The 24,119-nt window shown below is 44.9% G+C and overlaps 1 protein-coding gene across 1 annotated transcript in view; it reads right to left on the bottom strand.

Moving 5' to 3' along the window:
- Positions 1-23,307, bottom strand: part of CAB39L (calcium binding protein 39 like) — a 131,863-nt gene extending 108,556 nt beyond the window's left edge. The window contains exon 1 of the mRNA XM_063951994.1: positions 23,090-23,307. The gene's annotated coding sequence lies outside the window, so the exon portion shown is untranslated. The remainder of the gene's footprint in view (positions 1-23,089) is intronic.
- Between the last annotated feature and the right edge of the window lie 812 nt (positions 23,308-24,119).

The raw sequence follows: 24,119 nt of genomic DNA, 5'->3' as shown, positions 1-24,119 counted from the left end.
CTAAAATTTGCACCGAGGTCGCTGGATGACTAAGCTCAGCGACCCAAGTGGCCGACACAAACACCTGGCCCATCTAGGAGTGGCACTGCAGTGTCACGCAGGATGGCCCTTCCAAAAAACACTCCCCAAACAGCACATGACGCAAAGAAAAAAAGAGGCGCAATGAGGTAGCTGTGTGAGTAATCTAAGCGACCCTAGTGGCCGACACAAACACCTGGCCCATCTAGGAGTGGCACTGCAGTGTCACGCAGGATGGCCCTTCCAAAAAACACTCCCCAAACAGCACATGACGCAAAGAAAAAAAGAGGCGCAATGAGGTAGCTGTGTGACTAAGCTCAGCGACCCAAGTGGCCGACACAAACACCTGGCCCATCTAGGAGTGGCACTGCAGTGTCAGGCAGGATGGCCCTTCCAAAAAATACTCCCCAAACAGCACATGACGCAAAGAAAAAAAGAGGCGCAATGAGGTAGCTGTGTGAGTAAGCTCAGCAAGTGGCCGACACAAACACCTGAGGTCTGTGTACATTTTCGGTATCGCCTGCCTAGAGAAATGGAACCTAGATGGTATTTGGTACCGGGGACACAGTACCTCCAACAAGTCTCTAGTTGCCTCTGCAGTAATGACGGATACCGGAACCACGTTTCTCACCGCCCAGGATGCCAAGGCCTCAGTTATCCGCTTTGCAGCAGGATGACTGCTGTGATATTTCATCTTCCTCGCAAAGGACTGTTGGACAGTCAATTGCTTGGTGGAAGTAGTAAAAGTGGGCTTACGACTTCCCCTCTGGGATGACCATCGACTCCCAGCAGCAACAACAGCAGCAGTAGGCGTTACACGCAAGGATGCATCGGAGGAATCCCAGGCAGGAGAGGACTCGTCAGAATTGCCAGTGACATGGCCTGCAGGACTATTGGCATTCCTGGGGAAGGAGGAAATTGACACTGAGGGAGTTGGTGGGGTGGTTTGCGTGAGCTTGGTTACAAGAGGAAGGGATTTACTGGTCAGTGGACTGCTTCCGCTGTCGCCCAAAGTTTTTGAACTTGTCACTGACTTATGATGAATGCGCTGCAGGTGACGTATAAGGGAGGATGTTCCGAGGTGGTTAACGTCCTTACCCCTACTTATTACAGCTTGACAAAGGCAACACACGGCTTGACAAATGTTGTCCGCATTTCTGTTGAAATACTTCCACACTGAAGAGCTGATTTTTTTGGTATTTTCACCAGGCATGTCAATGGCCATATTCCTCCCACGGACAACAGGTGTCTCCCCGGGTGCCTGACTTAAACAAACCACCTCACCATCAGAATCCTCCTGGTCAATTTCCTCCCCAGCGCCAGCAACACCCATATCCTCCTCATCCTGGTGTACTTCAACACTGACATCTTCAATCTGACTATCAGGAACTGGACTGCGGGTGCTCCTTCCAGCACTTGCAGGGGGCGTGCAAATGGTGGAAGGCGCATGCTCTTCACGTCCAGTGTTGGGAAGGTCAGGCATCGCAACCGACACAATTGGACTCTCCTTGTGGATTTGTGATTTCGAAGAACGCACAGTTCTTTGCTGTGCTTTTGCCAGCTTAAGTCTTTTCATTTTTCTAGCGAGAGGCTGAGTGCTTCCATCCTCATGTGAAGCTGAACCACTAGCCATGAACATAGGCCAGGGCCTCAGCCGTTCCTTGCCACTCCATGTGGTAAATGGCATATTGGCAAGTTTACACTTCTCCTCCGACGATTTTATTTTAGATTTTTGAGTCCTTTTTTTACTGATATTTTGTGTTTTGGATTTTACATGCTCTGTACTATGACATTGGGCATCGGCCTTGGCAGACGACGTTGATGGCATTTCATCGTCTCGGCCATGACTAGTGGCAGCAGCTTCAGCACGAGGTGGAAGTGGATCTTGATCTTTCCCTATTTTTGGAACCTCAACATTTTTGTTCTCCATATTTTAATAGGCACAACTAAAAGGCACCTCAGGTAAACAATGGAGATGGATGGATACTAGTATACTTATGGATGACGAGCGACTGCCGACACAGAGGTAGCTACAGCCGTGGACTACCGTACTGCGTCTGCTAGTATAGACTGGATGATAATGATATAAAAAATATATATATATCACTACTGCAGGACAGGTATATATTGTATAATGACGGACCTGCTGGACACTGTCAGCACTGCAGACTCCTAAACTACTAGTATGAAGAAGATAGAAGAAAAAAAAACCACCACAGGTAGGTATACAATTATGGACGAGCGACTGCCGACACAGAGGTAGCTACAGCCGTGGACTACCGTACTGCGTCTGCTAGTATAGACTGGATGATAATGATATAAAAAATATATATATATCACTACTGCAGGACAGGTATATATTGTATAATGACGGACCTGCTGGACACTGTCAGCACTGCAGACTCCTAAACTACCAGTATGAAGAAGATAGAAATATAATGAATGACGGACCTGCTGGACACTGTCAGCAGAATGCGTTTATAGAATAAAAAAAAAAAAAAAAACCACACGAGTGTTTAACTTTTTCAGGCAGACAATATACTGGTGGTCACTGCTGGTCAGTCACACTGGCACTCTGGCAGCAAAAGTGTGCACTGTTAAATATGTACTCCTGCTATAACTGCTCCCCAGTCTCCCCCACAATTAAGCTGTGTGAGCAGTGAGCACTACTCAGCACAGTCAGATATACATAGATGATATCATGCAGCACACTGAGGCTGAGCACAGATATGGTATGTGACTGTGTATCGTTTTTTTTCAGGCAGAGAACGGATTATATTAAATAATAAATAAAACTGGTGGTCACCACTAGTATAACTATCAGCAAAACTCTGCACTCTCTGAGTACTCCTAATGCTCCAGTAAATCAAGTGTCTCACTCTCTATCTAAACGGAGAGGACGCCAGCCACGTCCTCTCCCTATCAATCTCAATGCACGTGTGAAAATGGCGGCGACGCGCGGCTCCTTATATAGAACCCGAGTCTCGCGATAGAATACGAGCCTCGCGAGAATCCGACAGCGGGATGATGACGTTCGGGCGCGCTCGGGTTAGCCGAGCAAGGCGGGAAGATCCGAGTCTGCCTCGGACCCGTGTAAAAAGCGTGAAGTTCGGGGGGGTTCGGATTCCGAGGAACCGAACCCGCTCATCTCTACTTACCATTTATCTAGCTGCTTCTAGCAGATAATAGAGATAATCTGATTGGTTGCTATAGGCAACATCACCAGTTCTAAAAAATCTCCCACCTTAGTAAATTTACCCCCAGGTCGGATCTGGGAATTTGGTGGAAAAGGGGTATAACGGTCCACATTATAGGTACCATGTAAAGGAGCCTCTTGTAAAAAGATACATAGAAAGGAATTCAATTAGCTGCAGTAAATTGTCGTCCCTGAGAGCATGCACTGTGTTTTTTAAATCACCTGCCTTGGATCATATGTGTTTTTGGCCAAAAACAGGAATTTGTGTGTGTAGTAAAAACTAGGGGTAATTGAATTACTTGAAAAAAATAAAAATGTGCAATACGGTATCAGGTACAGTTGAATCCTCACCATAGTAGGAGCTCCAAAAATATATATTTTAGGTGTACATTAATCATCAGCCCCACAGAGAACACACAATATATATATATATATATATATATATATATATATATATATATATATATATATATACCGTATATACTTGAGTATAAGCCGACTTTTTCAGCACTTTTTTTTGTGCTGAAAAGCCACCTCGGCTTATACTCGAGTCAGTGCACAGTGACAGGGAGTGCAGTGTGAAGGAGGGACACGGAGCGCACAGCGCGCGGCTCTCCTGTGTCCCTCCTGTATCTCCGGCGAGAGCGGTGGGTCTACTAAAGGAAGTACCCGTTCGTGACCTCTGATCACGAACAGGCACTTCCTTTAATAGACCCGCCGCGGCCGCCGGAGATGCAGGAGGGACACAGGAGAGCCGCGCGCTGTGCGCTCCGTGTTCCTCCTTCAGAAGACAGCGCGGGATCGACAAAGGGGTAAGTAACAGCACTGGGGGAGCATATTTGGCACTTGGGGAGGGGGCATATCTGGCAGCAGCATGAGGGGCACATCTGGCAGCAGCATGAGGGGCACATCTGGCAGCAGCATGAGGGGCACATCTGGCAGCAGCATGAGGGGCACATCTGGCAGCAGCATGAGGGGCACATCTGGCAGCAGCATGAGGGGCACATCTGGCAGCAGCATGAGGGGCACATCTGGCAGCAGCATGAGGGGCACATCTGGCAGCAGCATGAGGGGCACATCTGGCAGCAGCATGAGGGGCACATCTTGGAGCATGCGGGGCACATCTGGCAGCAGCATGAGGGGCACATCTGGCACCAGCATGAGGGCATATCTGGCAGCATGAGGGCATATCTTGCACATCTGGCACTGTGGGGCATATTTGGCAGCATGAGGGCATATCTGGCACTGTGGGGCATATCTGGCCGTATGAGGGCATATCTGGCACTGTGGGGGCATATCTGGCAGTATGAGGGCATATCTGGCACTGAGGGCTGTGTACAGAGCTGCATTTCCCACCCTAGGCTTATACTCGAGTCAATAAGTTTTGCCAGGTTTTTGTGGTAAAATTAGGTGCCTCGGCTTATATTCGGGTCGACTTATACTCGAGTATATACGGTATACATATATATATATATATATATATATTACAGCCACCAATTTACTAAGTAAACCCAGAGCACATCCAAACTCATGAGCAGGAATTGAACTCATAACCTTCTGTGAGGTAGTAATGCTAACTGCTACTCAACGGTTTAACCCTAAACATATTTACGCATATACATGTATACCGCACAAGCACATCAAATAAAGAAAATTACTATATGCAAACAACACAGCTGGGACTGGAAAGGAGTCACTAAAACTGTTTTACTCCAGAACACAAGAATACATAATACTGAGCTCTGGTGCTTTTTGCAGATCTTGGGTTAACAAGTAATACAGTCTGAAAACATATTCATAATGTGCTATATTTTCCCATATCTATATACAGCAGATTATGCAGATAAAGTAATAAGATACATTAGAAATGTATTATGCTCTACAAATAGATTAGTTTGAGATTGGGATTTATATTATGTGAAGCTGGGTATAATTCTGAGCATCTTCCCACTCGGACAGTCACAGTGCAGATGATTCCATAGCAGTGAAGGGTAGCATGGGTCCTCCCTCCTAATTACAGTGCAGGGATCTATGCAAATAGTGAGCTGCCTTGTTATGAATAACAAAACATAATTACTTCACAGCAGTCCTATAGCAATCAAGCACAAGATGAATCAGAGTAATTATATGGTCTTTCGAACCCATGTACATAAATATAGTAACACCCAGAGCTAGGAAGTTATCTCTCATATCTTGCTGAACTGGCAAGTCATTCTATTCATCCTCCCAAAATGTCCACACTTTATCTGGCTATAGTAGACCTGTAAATATGGCCTAAATTGTAGAGGACGTCTCAATATTTTTAATGTTTATTGTTCTAAGGTTAAGGTTTTGAGCAAATGTTTTTACAGAGCATCCTTTTCATGTATAAAAAGTCCTAATGTAAACCTTAAACCAGCTTTTACTCACTATATTTCATGAAATATGCTCTGATAGCGAACTATAAGAAGAATGTTGGTATTTCTGGACTTCCATGACAACCACAGTTACATAGCACTTGATTGAGTGGGCAGATTATAATACCCCATTCTGCTGTGTTTTCACTGTGACATCTCCCCTATCTGCCTTCACGTCACATGCTAAGAGACAACAGACTGACTGTCGGCCAGCTATTTGTGTCTTCTCTAGATTTTGAAAAGGAGATAATAATGATTTACAGGAAGTGCATGACTATTACAGGCATGCTTAAACAAGCATTTAACTTGCTAATTAAAGAAAAAAAAATCTATGCAGGATTGCTGCTCTAAAAAGGTATGGTTTGGAAAACTCTAGTATGACATAATCCTGTTTATAGGAGGTGTTGCTACTGTACATTGGAAACCTAAATAACTGGTTTAGAAATAAGAGGTACTGTATATACAGGTAGTAAAATATGTCTGAAAAATATTCTGCAATAAGTAAATAAGTTTGGATACTGCTGAGATCTCTTTATCCAGGTGTGTTATCTATTATACAGAAAACTGCTCTCATCCCGCAAAATAAAAACAGTTTTTTTTTGTTTTCAAATGGGTGCAATGTGAGGTGTGTGCACCTAGTCTGCTTTTAGTTAGGACGCCTCAGTCAGTAAATGGACAATGTGCATGCCTGCAAAAACAAAACAGAAGGCTGTCCATCTGTGCACTCCTGTCGCTCGGGAGAAAGTTCTTTGGATGCAGACAATGCAACTTGAATGGGTGGTCTTCAGTATACCGCCGGCCGGGATCCCAGCGACCAAAATACCGATGCTGGGATCCAGACAGCCGGCATACCGATACATATTCTCCCTCTTGGGGGTCCACGATCCGCCTGGAGGGAGAACAAATAGCGTGGCGCGCATAACGCACCACCGTGCCTGTAGCATGGCGAGCCTACAAAGGGCTCATCAGCGCTCGCCCAGCTGTCGGTATGCAGGCTGTCGGCCACTCATGCTACACCCACTTGAATATTGCCCTATTATATCTACACACAGCAGCATCTCCGCCCTAATCAGCACTTGGAAGGGAAGCAGCAGAAGATATTTTAGCATACTTAACCTTCCATTTTATAACCACTGTCCCAGGCAACATGCGTAGTGCACAAGGCACTACATAAAACACAAAAAGGGAAAATCATCAATCCCCACTAGTGACAGATTTTCCGAACTTAAAATAAAAATTAATTTAATTGTTAGATGCAATTAGAGCAGCTCTAGATAGATATTGGATATCTTTACAAAGTCATTAATTACTTCCCATTTCTGCTTTCATCTCTCTTTCATTGCTTTGCGTGCAGAGGTCAAGTACTGACTGTGTGTACTGATAAAACAACCACAGTTTTACAGTCTACTATCGTCATTCCAAAGCAGCATAAAATTATCTTCAATGTTACAATAAGCAGCATGTTACACTAAGACATCCAAGTAATGTTTTGTTTAGGTTCATGTTTTGAAATTAATAAACCAGATGTTCTCAAACCTGGTCCTCAAGGCACTCCAATGGTCCAGGTTTTAAGTTTATCCATGCTTGGCTACAGGTGACTTAATCAGCACCTCAGTCAATTTGATTTACCCATCTGTGTTGAGCCAAGGATATACCTAAAACCTGGACCGCTGAGGCGCCTTGAGGACCGTGTTTGAGAACTTCTGGATTAAACCATAACAAAGAGATCAATCCAATTAGGCGCACGTAAACTTGCATCATTTAAATCACAAGCATCGCAAGAAGGCGCGCACCAGAGAAATGCACAGTCCAATTAGAAATGCCAATTTGCGGTACTCGCAGCGAGCTCGAATTATCTCCAAATCGTAATCTGGGAGGGGGGGGGGGGGGGGGGGGAACATGAGAAAGTAGATAAATAACCCCGGACCCTCAAAAAGTAACACCCGAGATACAGGGACGGATTTAGGGGTGAGGGAGCCCCTAGGAACAACAGTAACGGTCACCCAACGCCTGAGTAATTTTGATTGGTTGGTTATAAGCAGTAATTTGATGATAGGCGAATTTAATAGAACAATAAAAAAGGCACTAACTATGACATATTTACTAAAGTATGACAGCTTACTGGGGCAGTATGTTCATGTCCTACCCATATACACTCCATTCAGGATGGCATATGGTACAGTACAGTGGAAATATTTTGCAGATACTAGTACTTTTTAGGCTGACAGTACCAACACAAGCAACCAAGTGCCACCCCCCAACAAGTGCCGCCGCTAGGCACGTGCCTCATGTGCCTAATGGGAAATTCCCCACTGCAGAGATAGCAGAACAATCTAGAACGCTGCTAGTGGGATTAAAGTACTAGAGGTACTTAAAAGCTGTCAGATGGCCAATTTGTGCATTGTTTAAAAAAATATATATATATTAAAAAATTTTAAATAGCAAATAGTACTAAAAAAAAAAAAAAAAAAGTAACCCCCAATAATGACATGTTATTGCCACAATTAAGCAATTTGAAAACTTCCAATTGTCTAATGCGTCATTAGGGAAATGTTCAAGGGATTCTGCAGCAAGTCCCAACATTTTTACCTTAAGAGAAAGATTTTCCCTACCTTTTCACCAGTTCGGGAAATTGCCCACAAAAAAACCCTTCAATTTTGCAGAAAGAATGAAATGCATGTTTGCAATTGGATTTCAAATTGAACTTGCTGTAAAAATGGATTCACAAGCCAACTCGCACCTAACCAGATTAACCTCCAGGAGTCTATGAAGGATGTTTGAAACCTAATCCTAATGAAAATACAGGCCGTGTAATTGGTCCTGCTGCCCCCGGTTCCTCCATCAGACCTTCTTCCTAGACAAAACAAATCTGACAGCTTTGCTTTAATTCCAATTAAAAAAAAATTGGCATGAAAGCGGCAGCGGTTGGTTTCTTCGTTTGTAGCAAAACGTAACAAAGTTTCTATCATTAATAAGTAATCCATAGAATATGTCCCAAATAAGATGCCTGTCTAGTATATGCTTTAGGCCATGTACACACTGGTGTTAAATACAACCCCCAATCAACCTCGTTCTTTCTGCAATAAGTTTTAGCTGCACACAAAGCTGAGATTGACGCAAAGCGAAAGTTAAGACCTGTGTGCAGAGGTCCATTTGCTTAAATGTTATCTTCCCACTTTGAAAGAATTAGGAGCACGTGACCGCATCCCACTTCAACATCCATGCGTAAATGCCTTGAGGTTTTATGGGAGTGATGGCTTGGCCGGGTTCTGTATACAGTAAATGACGCATCAGACAAACAAGATGTACTGCATAGACTTTATACCTGAAACCAGATCACCTGTGCATTAGGCCAGAACAACTTTAATGCAGAAAATGAAGATTGTAAATTCACAGACAACTGTTAATTTGTTAAAATACCTCCCAAAAAAGTATTGTTTCAAGTAGGTTTATTGGGCAGGGGTACAGGTATGGTCCAAGTGCCCTCACCACATCCATGAGTTTACACAGTGCACATCTACAAAGAACATCGGCGTAATCGGTTTTGTCTAATCAAATTTAAAAAGGATCTACTGATTTTGGGAAATTTCACTCTTGTACCTGTGCGGCAGGCTCACATCTCTTATCTTTGTATCTGTAAAATGCCTAGGAATGATCATGGAGGTATGTCACCGTGTACTGCCCCTTGACTGGTAACTTGCAGCTGCCCTTGCATTGTACTGTCCTATGCTATCCAGTACAATGAGTGGACTAAAACTGGATGCATTGTGTTACATACACAATGCCCTATTTGTGCCACATTCCTTTAAACCTGAGCTATTTGGGTCACCAACTCACTCTACGGTAGAGCTTTCCTTGTTCCAGAGGAAAGTTTCCTTTTTATACAACTTTAGTTGCCACTTTTGTCCCTGCTTTTCATTATAAATGGCCAAGTGAGCAAAAATATCATGATTGTAGTACAGGAATATGGCCTGGATGGTCCTGTGTGGGGCAAATTAGCTCTTCAAATTATAGTAAAATTTTGGCCAGTATACATTGGTTATATATTTTTGACAAGCAATTATAGAAATGGAAATAAATGCATACACAGATACAGAAATCAGATTAAAGAAAACTAGATATAAAACTCAAAACATTCCAAACGTAAAAAGTGCCCCATGGATTTGAATATGATGTTTTTTTACCGATTTACAATAAATGTTGTTGGTTCTGTTTCGCATGACGGCAATGAAAATGTTACCATAATGAAATACTTACAACAACCGCTAATCCCCAAAAATGAAATCCTAAGAATCGTGCAGGTTAAATACATTGTCCCATGTTAACCCGACATACTGTTGCAGCACTGTTATAGCGGAGGATTCACTACACATAGGAGGTAATTCCAAGTTGATCGCAGCAGGAATTTGGTTAGCAGTTGGGCAAAACCATGTGCACTGCAGGGGAGGCAGATATAACATGTGCAGAGAGAGTTAGATTTGGGTGGGGTGTGTTCAATCTGCAATCTAAATTGCAGTGTAAAAATAAAGCAGCCAGTATTTATCCTGCACAGAAACAATATAACCCACCCAAATCTAACTCTCTCTGCACATGTTATATCTGCCCCCCCTGCAGTGCACATGGTTTTGCCCAACTGCTAACAAATTTCCTGCTGCGATCAACTTGGAATTACCCCCATAGTTTTACCTCCTGCAAGATGTTTAGGTCAGTGTCCTAATGAGATCTGATACAGGTCAAAAAGCTGAGGAAGCAATAATTGAGTGTGCTGCACACACAGTCTTCTTCTAGACCTCCCGATCCCATTGTAGAGCTCAAAATAAAAGTACACGCTGAGCAGGAAACTGCTTAGTGTTTATGGGTGCACACTGATCCGATAATCATTCCGTTGGATTGGAGCATTTTATCAGATTGGCATCAATTATGTAATAGTGTGCACCCAGCTTTACAGCAGCATTACTGGCTGTGCTGCTGTGTATGAATAAGCCAATCCACACAGTGCAGCAAGTCTGCCAAGCTGTCAATCACCGTTTCCTACCATAGCAACCTGAGGTAGAGGAATAATAATGGGATGTATTGAATTATGTATAAACATTCTTATTTCACTTATACACAACCTCAAAGTCACATGGGGTTATTTTCAGTTTTGACCGACGAGAACTTCCCGTAGTGTACACCCAGTAAAACTACATGTTGAAGCAATTTTGCCCCGGATTCCTCTGTTTCTGTATTCTAGCACACCCAAACGTTTGTTTGTGGCAATTTAAGATGACCACTAAAAAAGGTGAGTGGGAGAACCAACAAAAAGCTTCTTGCTCTCTTTTATTGTGGGTTTGTATTGGTCCATATGATCACAGCCTCTCTTTCTCCTCTGGGGTGTATGTCAGAGTGTAAGTAAGACGGAAGACATCACGGAAACACAGCATAAATCATGTAATAATGCAGTTGTTAAGCAAAGCTATCAGCATGAGTGACATTAGAAGTTTGAAGTATGTTGCGTATAGTAAGAGTGGATCATCAGCCACTCCACAATGGTGTTACACAGGAACATTAAATATGCATTATACATCCATTTCCCTTTTGCAATATTTTAGACTTGGTCTACAAACAGCATTTTAACACTATGTTGTTTGCACGCTTTTTTAACATATAGAAAATACATAAAAATATGTATGGGGCTTAGTCCCTCTGACCTTATTATAGCACTAGCTGTTCTTCCCGTGGGAGTTTCTAATTTGTTAAAAATTTGGTAAACCTATAGAAATGTAAATTTGAGACGTCTTCATGTAAGTAAATATGAATCCATGGTTCTTGGCGTTACCCGGATTGCACCCGTAGCAGATACAGTAAAAAGCGATAGGACCATTTTTGTAGTTTATTAAATGCTACACACTGGAGGTGCAGTTTTGCTCAGATTGTCCGTTTGGGCGTTATCGTTCATACAACGCAAGCCACACATCGGTAATGACATCATTATGTCAACCCCCTTTTCATACCCTTAGGGGAGATTTATTAAAATTCTACATAGTTTCCTATTTCCCACCTGAAGAATACCTATGTTACATGTCAGCTTCCTAACATATCGGGAAGTAAGAGAATGAGTGATGAGTCAGTCAACGAGTGAGGGCTTTCGCATTTATATATATATATATGGATGGATAAATATATAAATAAAATAACATAACAATACCCCACCAGAATGTGTCTTCAGAAGGATTATACATGGTTCCTGTATATCAGGGGTGGCCGGACCTTTGGGACCTGGGGTCTACTTTTTGTCCTCTTACTTACAGGTGATCTACCGGTGTCAAATAACACCAATAATAATGCTCACATTTAAAATTGCATTAAGAATGACATCAAATAACCCCTCCCCCCCCCCATGTGCAGATGCCCCCCTTCCACTCACCTGCTTAATAGCCCCCTGTACAAAACCCTCCTCAGTGTAAATCCCCCACTTTTCATATACCCCTCCTCCAGTCCCCTGCATAATAGCCCCCTTTACAATAATACCCTCTGTGCAGATCCTCCACCCTTTGCAAATCCTCCACCCTTTGCAGATCCCCCTTGTGTAAAAAAACGCAAAACCCTTTGTGAAGATACCACGCTCTGTGCGGATCCCCCCTTTGCAGATCACCCCTCCCCTTGTGAAGAAACATCCCCTTGCATAACTTACCAGACAAGTTGTCACGCTGCCTGGCTTCAGTGCTCCCTCTCCCCGCAGTCACAGCTCCCGCTTTCACACAGCATGGCCTCCCGCTGGCTGCTTCTCCTGTTGTCGCCGTTGGCTGGATCAAAGTGGATCCAACCAGCGCCCAGGCTCCTGACATCGCGGGTGACGTCATTACGTCACCCCCGCACCCGCACACTGCATCCCTGGGAACTGTGAAGAGAAGCAGCAGCGGCAGGCTACTTACATTTATATTCTAAGTCTGTCGCGATCTACCGGCAGATGCTCCGCGAGCTACCGGTAGATTGCGATCTACCTTTTGGCCACCTCTGCTGTATATCATAGTGTCTATTAGGATACATATTCTCCTAAAGCACGTTGCACGTTGGGGCAAATAAACACCAGTTGTCCCAAACAACATTATGTTGGGCACAATCAGTTTTTGTTTCAGATTCTTCTTACTGGATAGGAGTGCTAACCATAATCAATTTGGGTTTTCAGTATTAATACCTTACATCATGGATCTTCAACCTGCGGCCCTCCAGCTGCTGAGGAAGTACACATCCCAGCATACCCTGCCAGAATTTTAGCATGCCTTAATAGCAAAACTGTGGCAGGGCATACTGGGATGTGTAGTTCCACAGCAGCTGGAGGACTGCAGGTTGAAGACCCACGTCTTACATCATGTCTCAGCCACAGGAATTGGGAAAAACACCTTTCAAATTGTACGGAGAGTCTCACTTCCCACTCCTGCTTGGCTGCAATGACTGGCTACTTTCCAGGATGAACCTGGCTTCAACATTATGCAGCATGAATAAAGCTCCTTGAGCAGCTCCACCATAGGTGTCAAAATTTCCAGAAACTGAACATTATGTTCTAAACTATACTCAATGGATGCCCAACTGCAACAGTAATGCTCGTAGATGTGCTGCAGTTAGGACTTGTTAATGGGTCTCTTCTGTTCTGTAATAAAGGGGATTCTTGCAGTACCTCCATATTTCTTGGGCTGTGTGTGCGCCTCCTCTTATAGGAGACTAGACCCACCTTATGCATAATATCAGCAGCTGCCAGCATTCACATTGTTCACCAATGGAGAATGACACATGTATCATATCGTTAGAGGCAACTGCTATGTGTCCTACAATGCATCAACGATTATCTGCCAAATGCCACATCATAGAGGGTGGTCCTCTTGCTTCAATACTCATTGGTGCCTACTTAGCAATTATGCTGACATAGCCAAACCAGAAATCCAAGAGCACTACACAGTACTGATATTCAGGGAGACAGAGCAATGGTAAAAACAAACAAAATATACTGACTGTGATTAAACAGAAATATCTACAGTAACATTCATCACCTGCTTTACACAAGGATTCTCATTACTCACATATTTATTGACACAACACACACATTCAAAATATTAGTAAAATACAGCTATAATTTACTGTGTGTGTGTTTAGGGGGTCATTCCGAGTTGATCGCTCGCTAGCAGTTTTTAGCAGCCGTGCAAATGCATTGTCGCCACCCACGGGGGAGTGTATTTTCGCTCTACAGAAGTGCGGACGCCTGTGCAGCAGAACACCTGCAAAAACATTTTGTGCAAAACAAGAACAGCCCTGAGGTTACTTATCCTGTGCATTGATTCTAACGACGGAGGGACGGCTTTTGACATCACACACCCGCCCAGCCACGCCTGCGTTTTCCACGACACGCCTGCGTTTTTCTAAGCACTCCCTGAAAACGGTCAGTTGACACCCAGAAACGCCCTCTGTCAATCACCTTGCGGACGTCTGTGCGATTGGAATCGTCGCTAGAACAAGTACAAAACCACAATGGACTTTGTACCAGTACGACGCGCATTAGCCGTTTTTTTCACTGATCGCTACGCAGCGAACAACGGCAGCTAGCGATCAACTCGGAATGACCCCCTTAGTGCCCGGTGTTTATGGCAATGAGATGCCTCATATTAATTTTATCAAAAAGCAGATAAAGGTTATTGCAGACATTTCCGTTTAAGCACAATCAGTATATTTTTTCTGGTTTTACGGTTGTAATTTGTAAAGCCAGTACAGAAACTGCTGTTTTCTGACTAGCAGCATAATATATGCTGAATTAATTAATATATCATATTTGTACACAATTATATTTAGTGCCAGGATTGGAAGTAACCAGGGAGAGAGCAATACTTAAGTATTAACCCATAGACAAGTGCGGACCACACATTAGATTAGCAGAAAATGTAACTATACAGAAAAGGGCTCAATATTTAAATCAGATGACAATCCCAAGTGCCAACTGTCTGGTAGTGCTTTGATGAAAAACTAGACCCCCAAAACCCTCAACATATATTTCTGTCCTACAGGAAAATGCTTCCTTGTTACATAAGCTTCAACAACTGTGGTTAAGCAGCGTCTCAGTCACCACAGGGGCCCCCAATGTATTCCAGTATGTTTTATGAAATTGAGAAAGGGATCAATTTTACAGAATAGAAAAAATAAGAATTTACTCACCGGTAATTCTATTTCTCGTAGTCCGTAGTGGATGCTGGGAACTCCGTAAGGACCATGGGGAATAGCGGGCTCCGAAGGAGGCTGGGCACTCTAGAAAGATTTATGACTACCTGGTGTGCACTGGCTCCTCCCACTATGACCCTCCTCCAAGCCTCAGTTAGGACACTGTGCCCGGACGAGCTGACATAATAAGGAAGGATTTAGAATCCCGGGTAAGACTCTTACCAGCCACACCAATCACACCGTACAACTCGTGATACTATATCCAGTTTGACAGTATGAAAAACAACTGAGCCTCTCAACAGATGGCTCAACAATAACCCTTTAGTTAACAATAACTATTTACAAGTATTGCAGACAATCCGCACTTGGGATGGGCGCCCAGCATCCACTACGGACTACGAGAAATAGAATTACCGGTGAGTAAATTCTTATTTTCTCTGACGTCCTAGTGGATGCTGGGAACTCCGTAAGGACCATGGGGATTATACCAAAGCTCCCAAACGGGCGGGAGAGTGCGGATGACTCTGTAGCACCGAATGAGAGAACTCCAGGTCCTCCTCAGCCAGGGTATCAAATTTTTAGAATTTTGCAAACGTGTTTGCCCCTGACCAAGTAGCTGCTCGGCAAAGTTGTAAAGCCGAGACCCCTCGGGCAGCCGCCCAAGATGAGCCCACCTTCCTTGTGGAATGGGCATTTACAGATTTTGGCTGTGGTATGCCTGCCACAGAATGTGCAAGCTGAATTGTACTACAAATCCAGCGAGCAATAGACTGCTTAGAAGCAGGAGCACCCAGCTTGTTGGGTGCATACAGGATAAACAGCGAGTCAGATTTTCTGACTCCAGCCATCCTGGAAACATATATTTTCAGGGCCCTGACAACGTCTAGCAACTTGGAGTACTCCAATTCACTAGTAGCCGCCGGCACCACAATAGGCTGGTTCAAGTGAAATGCTGACACCACCTTAGGGAGAAATTGGGGACGAGTCCTCAACTCTGCCCTATCCATATGGAAAATCAGATAAGGGCTTTTACATGATAAAGCCGCCAATTCTGACACTCGCCTGGCTGAAGCCAAGGCTAATAACATGACCACTTTCCACGTGAGATATTTCAGATCCACGGTTTTTAGTGGCTCAAACCAATGTGATTTTAAGAAACTCAACATCACGTTGAGATCCCAAGGTGCCACAGGAGGCACAAATGGGGGCTGAATATGCAGCACTCCTTTCACAAATGTCTGAACTTCAGGTACTGAAGCTAGTTCTTTTTGAAAGAAAATCGACAGAGCCGAGATCTGTACTTTAATGGAGCCTAGTTTTAGGCCCATATCCACTCCTGCTTGCAGGAAATGCAGAAATCGACCTAGTTGAAATTCCTCTGTTGGGGCCTTATTGGCCTCGCACCATGCAACATATTACCGCCATATGCGGTGATAATGCGTTGCCGTAACATCTTTCCTGGCCTTAATAAGCGTAGGAATGACTTCTTCCGGAATACCCTTTTCCTTTAGGATCCGGTGTTCAACCGCCATGCCGTCAAACGCAGCCGCGGTAAGTCTTGGAACAGACAGGGCCCCTGCTGTAACAGGTCCTGTCTGAGCGGTAGAGGCCACGGGTCCTCTGAGAGCATCTCTTGAAGTTCCGGGTACCACGCTCGTCTTGGCCAATCCGGAACCACGAGAATTGTGTTTACTCCTCGCTTTCTTATTATTCTCAATACCTTTGGAATGAGAGGCAGAGGAGGGAACACATAAACCGACTGGTACACCCACGGTGTCACTAGAGCGTCCACAGCTATCGCCTGAGGGTCCCTTGACCTGGCGCAATATCTTTTTAACTTTTTGTTGAGACGGGACGCCATCATGTCCACCTGTGGTTTTTCCCAACGGTTTACCAGCATCTGGAAGACTTCTGGGTGAAGTCCCCACTCTCCCGGGTGGAGGTCGTGTCTGCTGAGGAAGTCTGCTTCCCAGTTGTCCACTCCCGGAATGAACACTGCTGACAGTGCTAGTACATGATTCTCCGCCCATCGGAGAATTCTTGTGGCTTCTGCCATCGCCATCCTGCTTCTTGTGCCGCCCTGTCGATTTACATGGGCGACTGCCGTGATGTTGTCTGACTGGATCAGCACCGGCTGGTGTAGGAGCAGGGATCTTGCTTGACTTAGGGCATTGTAGATGGCCCTTAGCTCCAGAATATTTATGTGAAGGGAAGTCTCCTGACTCGACCATAGTCCTTGGAAGTTTCTTCCCTGTATGACTGCCCCCCAGCCTCGAAGGCTGGCATCCGTGGTCACCAGGACCCAGTCCTGTATGCCGAACCTGCGGCCCTCTAGAAGATGGGCACTCTGCAGCCACCACAGTAGAGACACCCTGGTTCTTGGAGACAGGGTTATTAAGCGATGCATCTGAAGATGCGATCCGGACCACTGGTCCAACAGGTCCCACTGAAAGATTCTGGCATGGAACCTGCCGAAGGGAATTGCTTCGTAAGAAGCCACCATCTTTCCCAGGACCCGTGTGCAGCGATGCACTGATACCTGTTTTGGTTTCAGGAGGTCTCTGACTAGAGATGACAACTCCCTGGCTTTCTCCTCCGGGAGAAACACTTTCTTCTGGACTGTATCCAGAATCATACCCAGGAACAGTAGCCGTGTCGTCGGAACCAGCTGTGACTTTGGGATATTCAGAATCCAGCCGTGCTGGTGCAGCACCTCCTGAGATAGTGCTACTCCCACCAACAACTGTTCCTTGGACCTCGCTTTTATTAGGAGATCGTCCAAGTACGGGATAATTAAAACTCCCTTTTTTCGAAGGAGTATCATCATTTCCGCCATAACCTTGGTAAATACCCTCGGTGCCGTGGACAGGCCAAACGGCAGCGTCTGGAATTGGTAATGGCAATCCTGTACCACAAATCTGAGGTACTCCTGGTGAGGATGGTAAATGGGGACATGCAAGTAAGCATCCTTGATGTCCAGGGATACCATGTAATCCCCCTCGTCCGGGCTTGCAATAACCGCCCTGAGCGATTCCATCTTGAACTTGAATTTTTTTTATGTACGTGTTCAAGGATTTTAAATTTAAAATGGGTCTAACCGAACCGTCCGGTTTCGGTACCACAAATAGTGTGGAATAATAACCCCGGCCTTGTTGAAGTAGGGGTACCTTGATTATCACCTGCTGGGAATACAGCTTGTGAATTGCCGCTAGCACCGCCTCCCTGTCTGAGGGAGCAATCGGCAAGGCAGATTTTAGGAACCGGTGGGGTGGGGACGCCTCGAATTCCAGTTTGTACCCCTGAGATACTATTTGCAGGATCCAGGGATCCACCTGTGAGCGAACCCACTGATCGCTGAAATTCTTGAGGCGACCCCCCACCGTACCTGGCTCCGCCTGTGGAGCCCCACCGTCATGCGGCGGACTTGGAAGAAGAAGCGGGGGAGGACTTTTGCTCCTGGGAACCTGCTGTTTGTTGCAGCCTTTTTCCCCTACCTCTGCCTCTGGACAGAAAGGACCCGCCTTTTCCACGCCTGTTTTTCTGGGTCCGAAAGGACTGAACCTGATAAAACGGCGCCCTCTTAGGCTGTGAGGGGACATGGGGTAAAAATGCTGACTTCCCAGACGTTGCTGTGGAAACTAGGTCCGAGAGACCATCCCCAAATAATTCCTCACCCTTATATGGTAACACTTCCATGTGCTTTTTTGAATCTGCATCTCCTGTCCACTGGCGAGTCCATAAGCCTCTCCTAGCAGAAATGGACAATGCACTTACTTTAGATGCCAGTCGGCAGATTTCCCTCTGTGCATCTCTCATATATAAGACTGAGTCTTTTATATGGTCTATGGTTAACAGGATCGTGTCTCTGTCTAATGTGTCAATATTTTCTGACAGTTTATCTGACCACGCAGCGGCAGCACTGCACATCCAAGCTGACGCAATAGCTGGCCTAAGTATAATGCCTGAGTGTGTATATACAGACTTCAGGATCGCCTCCTGCTTTCTATCAGCAGGTTCCTTGAGGGCGGCCGTATCCGGAGACGGTAGTGCCACCTTTTTAGACAAACGTGTGAGCGCTTTATCCACCCTGGGGGGTGTTTCCCAACGTGACCTATCCTCTGGCGGGAAAGGGAACGCCATTAGTACCTTCTTAGGAATTACCAATTTTTTATCAGGGAAAGCCCACGCTTCTTCACACACTTCATTTAATTCATCTGATGGGGGAAAAACTACGGGTAGTTTTTTCTCCCCAAACATAATACCCTTTTTAGTGGTACCTGTAGTTATATCAGAAATGTGTAACACCTCTTTCATTGCCTCAATCATGCAGTGAATGGCCTTAGTGGGCATCAGGTTAGACTCATCGTCGTCGACACTGGTGTCAGTATCAGTGTCGACATCTGGGTCTGCTTGCGGTAGCGGGCGTTTTAGAGCCCCTGAGGACCCATGGGACGCCTGGGCAGGCACGAGCTGAGAAGTCGGCTGTCCCACATTTGGCATGTCGTCAATTTTCTTATGTAAGGAGTCTATACGTGCACTCATTACTTTCCATAAGCTCATCCACTCAGGTGTCTGCCCCGCAGGGGGTGACATCCCTTCTAAAGGCATCTGCTCCGCCTCCACATCATTATCCTCATCAAACATGTCGACACAGCCGTACCGACACACCGCACACACACAAGGAATGCTCCGAATGAGGACAGGACCCACAAAAGCCCTTTGGGGGGACAGAGTGAGAGTATGCCAGCACACACCAGAGCGCTATATAATGCAGGGACTAACTGAGTTATGTCCCCTATAGCTGCTTTTTCTATATATTATATACTGCGCCTAAATTTAGTGCCCCCCCTCTCTGTTTTTACCCTGTTCTGTAGTGTAGACTGCAGGGGAGAGCCAGGGAGCTTCCTTCCAGCGGATCTGTGAAGGAGAAATGGCGCCAGTGTGCTGTGAGAGATAGCTCCGCCACTTTTCCGCGGACTATTCTCCCGCTTTTTTCCATATTCTGGCAGGGGTATTTTTCACATATATAGCCTCTGGGACTATATATTGTGGAATTTTTGCCAGCCAAGGTGTTATTATTGCTTCTCAGGGCGCCCCCCCCAGCGCCCTGCACCCTCAGTGACCGGAGTATGAAGTGTGTATGAGGAGCAATGGCGCACAGCTGCAGTGCTGTGCGCTACCTTGGTGAAGACTGATGTCTTCTGCCGCCGTTTTTCCGGACCTCTTCTTGCTTCTGGCTCTGTAAGGGGGACGGCGGCGCGGCTCCGGGACCGAACACCAAGGACTGGGCCTGCGGTCGATCCCTCTGGAGCTAATGGTGTCCAGTAGCCTAAGAAGCCCAATCCGGCTGCAAGCAGGCGAGTTCGCTTCTTCTCCCCTTAGTCCCTCGCTGCAGTGAGCCTGTTGCCAGCAGGTCTCACTGAAAATAAAAAACCTAAATCTATACTTTCTTTCTAAGGGCTCAGGAGAGCCCCTAGTGTGCATCCAACCTCGGCCGGGCACAAAATCTAACTGAGGCTTGGAGGAGAGTCATAGTGGGAGGAGCCAGTGCACACCAGGTAGTCATAAATCTTTCTAAGAGTGCCCAGCCTCCTTCGGAGCCCGCTATTCCCCATGGTCCTTACGGAGTTCCCAGCATCCACTAGGACGTCAGAGAAAAAAAAATACTCAAAGGCCTACAGTCTATCACGCTACATTTCAAGGTTGCTGATGATATAGCACATTATATAGATCCATTGATCTCCATGCTACACTGACTACAGTGTCCTCGTGACCAGTAGCATTGGTGGCCTCCTCTCAGCCCAGTGTAGTCCTGCTGTCTTATGTTGTCTCTATATACTGCAAGATTTCTCCAGCAGCTCTCAAGAGTTATTTCATTAAGAAACTGCATGTGTTGACAAGCCATAAGTGGTCTTTACAATCCCTGCCTTCCTCCACTGGGCAGGTAAATCAGATCTGATCGTAGATGTGCTAAATTTAACACATCTACGATCATTTACCCTGACATGCGGGGGGACGCCCAGCACAGGGCTAGTCCGCCCCACATGTCAGGCCCTATTGCCCCCCCCCCCCCCCCCCCCCTGCAGAGGTACAAAAGCATCGCAAGGCGGTGATGCTTTTGTACCTGGCGAGTAGTTCCCTGCCAGCTCAGCCCCTGTGCGCTGGCAGGCCGCTACTCACCGTGTCCCAGTGGCTGCGTGTGACGTCATGCAGCAGCTGAAACCCCCCCCCCCCCCACCCTTCCAATGGACCGGACACACCTTCGTTGTCCAGACCACGCCCCGCCAACAGCATTCTAATGCAGTTGGCACACCCCCTACCGCACCGTGACCGCCTCTGCCCGTCAATCAGGCAGAGGCGATCACAGCCTAGAGATGCTTTTAGCATCTCACTGGGCTCCCTGGGTGCGCGTGTGCACTCCACAAAAGGATTCAGACTGCGATCGCTGACGCTGCAGCCTGAATTAGCCCATGGGTTCCGTCACTGGATAGCGGTGGCAGCATAGCGTCTTATACAGCCTTGCTTGTTTTACAAATTCTACTATACCATGGGTCAGATATTTTATAAAAATATACTAAAACTTCTACTGGTGAGAAGACAAACCATTAACAAAATCTAGAAAGATGATTGATCACAACGAACTCACACAGAAAAGGCTAAACATAATAATAACATTACACAACTCCCTCTGATGTAGTTACACCCTCTCTAGAAATAGAAATAAACTTGTAATACTCCGATGTGACAGCACAGTGCAGTATTTCTCTGCATGTAGCTTCTAAATCAGTAATTTTCACTCAACACTAACTAGTACATCACCAAGAGGTAGACATCCTGTGCCACTATAGCTGCTGGAGTACCAAAAGTCACAGTATGCCCTGGAAGCCAGGACTACATAGCCCTATCCAGCCTGAGCCAATGCAAATAGTGCTTTTAGAGGACAAACACCACACACACACATTGCCTGTTTCCCTCATTCATTCAAAAACTAAAGGTTGGCACGTCAATAATTTATGCAATCATGGGCAAGCATCCAATAAAAAGTAATCTATTGCTTTGACCTCTCCTGGTATAAATATAGCACAGGCAACAGCAGGATGGGCAACCTTTGGCACTCTAATTACCTACTGTCTCCATAATACTCCGCTAAATGTAACAATAGGAGGCAAAAATTAACTCGCCTATTAGTTTAAAGGATACTTTTTAAAGACAAAAATAATGTATCTTTAGCCACAGCTCCTAATTCTCTGGCTTATCTGTAATGTGAGAAGGAATAAAGTGTTGGTATGAAGCCGCAATGTAATGGCCACGTTGCTGGATTAGAAAAGTGAATATGTGGTTCTAGTTGCCACATTACCGAGGCTTACATGTATTGGGCAGCATGTCACAGTTTTACATTCCTTTTGTTTATATTTATGCTATTTTGTCTAGAAAAGAGACGCTGTAGGTAGAACAATATGTAAAAATTTCCCCTGGGTACAACATATGCCTCAATAGCTATTTGTGTACTACAACTTCCAACATGCCCTGCATTTGAGGAATGGGTTGTAGCACAGAAAATACAAGTGATAAGGACGTCCTGCCTCTACAAGACATGGTCACACGTATGCCAGATAAAATGTAATAATGACTTCTGAGGCCTCATAATAGCTCAACAGGTGGAACAATTCTCCTAAAAATAAAGTTACATGACTGAGTACACATTATAATCTACTGCTTCCACTCTATACCATTAACACTTCTTCTCAGTAATTAACAATATTAGTAGGCAATTACAATATTGTGGTTACTCTTGTACTGGGTATAACTATCTATAGTGTGTGTGTGTATATATCTATATCTTTCTCTATACACACACACACAAACATACATACACACAAAGACACACACACACACACACACACACACACACCTTTAATTACTACAATGTGGTTTTCACACAGCTTATCGTTATTGTTACTAGGATACACCAGACTGCATTATGCTCAGCTACATACGTAAAGGCGTGGGTCGGTACGCAATGATAACGGTAGGTACCACCTAACAAGCTTGATTAGTCAATGCAAAATTGTGAAAGAATACATCATACACCCCCAGCAGCACTATTACTTTAAATATAGAATCACATTTGAATATATGTCAGTTACAGAAAGAAAAAAAAAACATTAAAACAAGGTATTTTTTCCCCCCTGTAGTGGTGTGGTGGTGGTGGTGGGGAGTTAGTGCAGTAATTGGCATAGCAATTTGCTTACTACTGCCCAGCAAATTACATATGGGTATATTCAGCAGCACTTACTTAGAAATTTTCCAGCCAATTTTGTTAAGGATACAGTTCAGAGACTAAAGACGGAAGACAGTCAGATTACATATCCCCAGCTGTTAACCATTTCTTGCGTGTCCAGCAATACAGCATGAACGCAGCTTCCTTGTGCCTCTGATGACTAGCCAGCATCCCCTGGACTATCTGCACATCATCAATGGCTTGCAGTGGAGAGCAGCTGTAAATTTCCACTCCAGCTTCTGCTGTGCTCAGATTCTCACTTGTTCCTACTGATATAGGCGGTGCGCTTTCTGGTTCAACCAGCTCTCTCTGTTGAACTTAGCTGCTCATCACAGGAATGTGTGTAAGACAAAAGACAAAAAGTATTTGCCAAGAGAATCTTCTGAGGTTAAAGTCCTCACAAGTAATCGCAGCAGCGCACTCCAGAAGTGTTCATCTTACAGTTGGAATTAACTCTTCCTTGGGCTCATATATAAATTCTATACCAAGAAAAAAAAAGCAGGGGAGGGCAAAATCGGAACAAAATTTATGTGTTCAGCCCACTGAATATAACTGGGTGCATTGGTCACCCCAGTATCAAAATGCTTGTATTGAAATGGTTAACAAAGTGTTTTAACATAGGATACAGCTGTACAGTTTTCACAGAAATGCCTATTTCCCTACAGATTGTAAGCAGGACCCTCTTACATCCTTTGTCTGTTATTACCCAGTATTGGCACCATCTAAATTAATGTTAATAAATAAAATATAGATATATTCTGCCTGAACAAATTATATTGATTACATTGTAACTATATTCCATGCACGTAAATCAGTCTGGTGTGGAGAAACATTGCTTTATTCTGCAAAGTCTCATCTCCCCCCCAGTAACAGATAGTACTGTAAGCCACGGTGTTTATGCCACTAGTGCCCAGTAACATGCTGCATCGTTCTATGAGGCAGCGCATCGATCCGCCTCCCTAAATGTTACACTGATGCTCTATGACATCTCGCTTATAAACTACACTTGCTGCTTTCACTAGCAGGATCCTCAATCCAGCCTCTT

The sequence above is a fragment of the Pseudophryne corroboree genome, chromosome 2, assembly GCF_028390025.1.
Source record: "Pseudophryne corroboree isolate aPseCor3 chromosome 2, aPseCor3.hap2, whole genome shotgun sequence".
NCBI classification, from domain to species: domain Eukaryota; kingdom Metazoa; phylum Chordata; class Amphibia; order Anura; family Myobatrachidae; genus Pseudophryne; species Pseudophryne corroboree.
The sequence above is the reverse complement of the archived record's forward strand: the minus strand, read 5'-3'. Positions and strand labels throughout refer to the sequence as shown.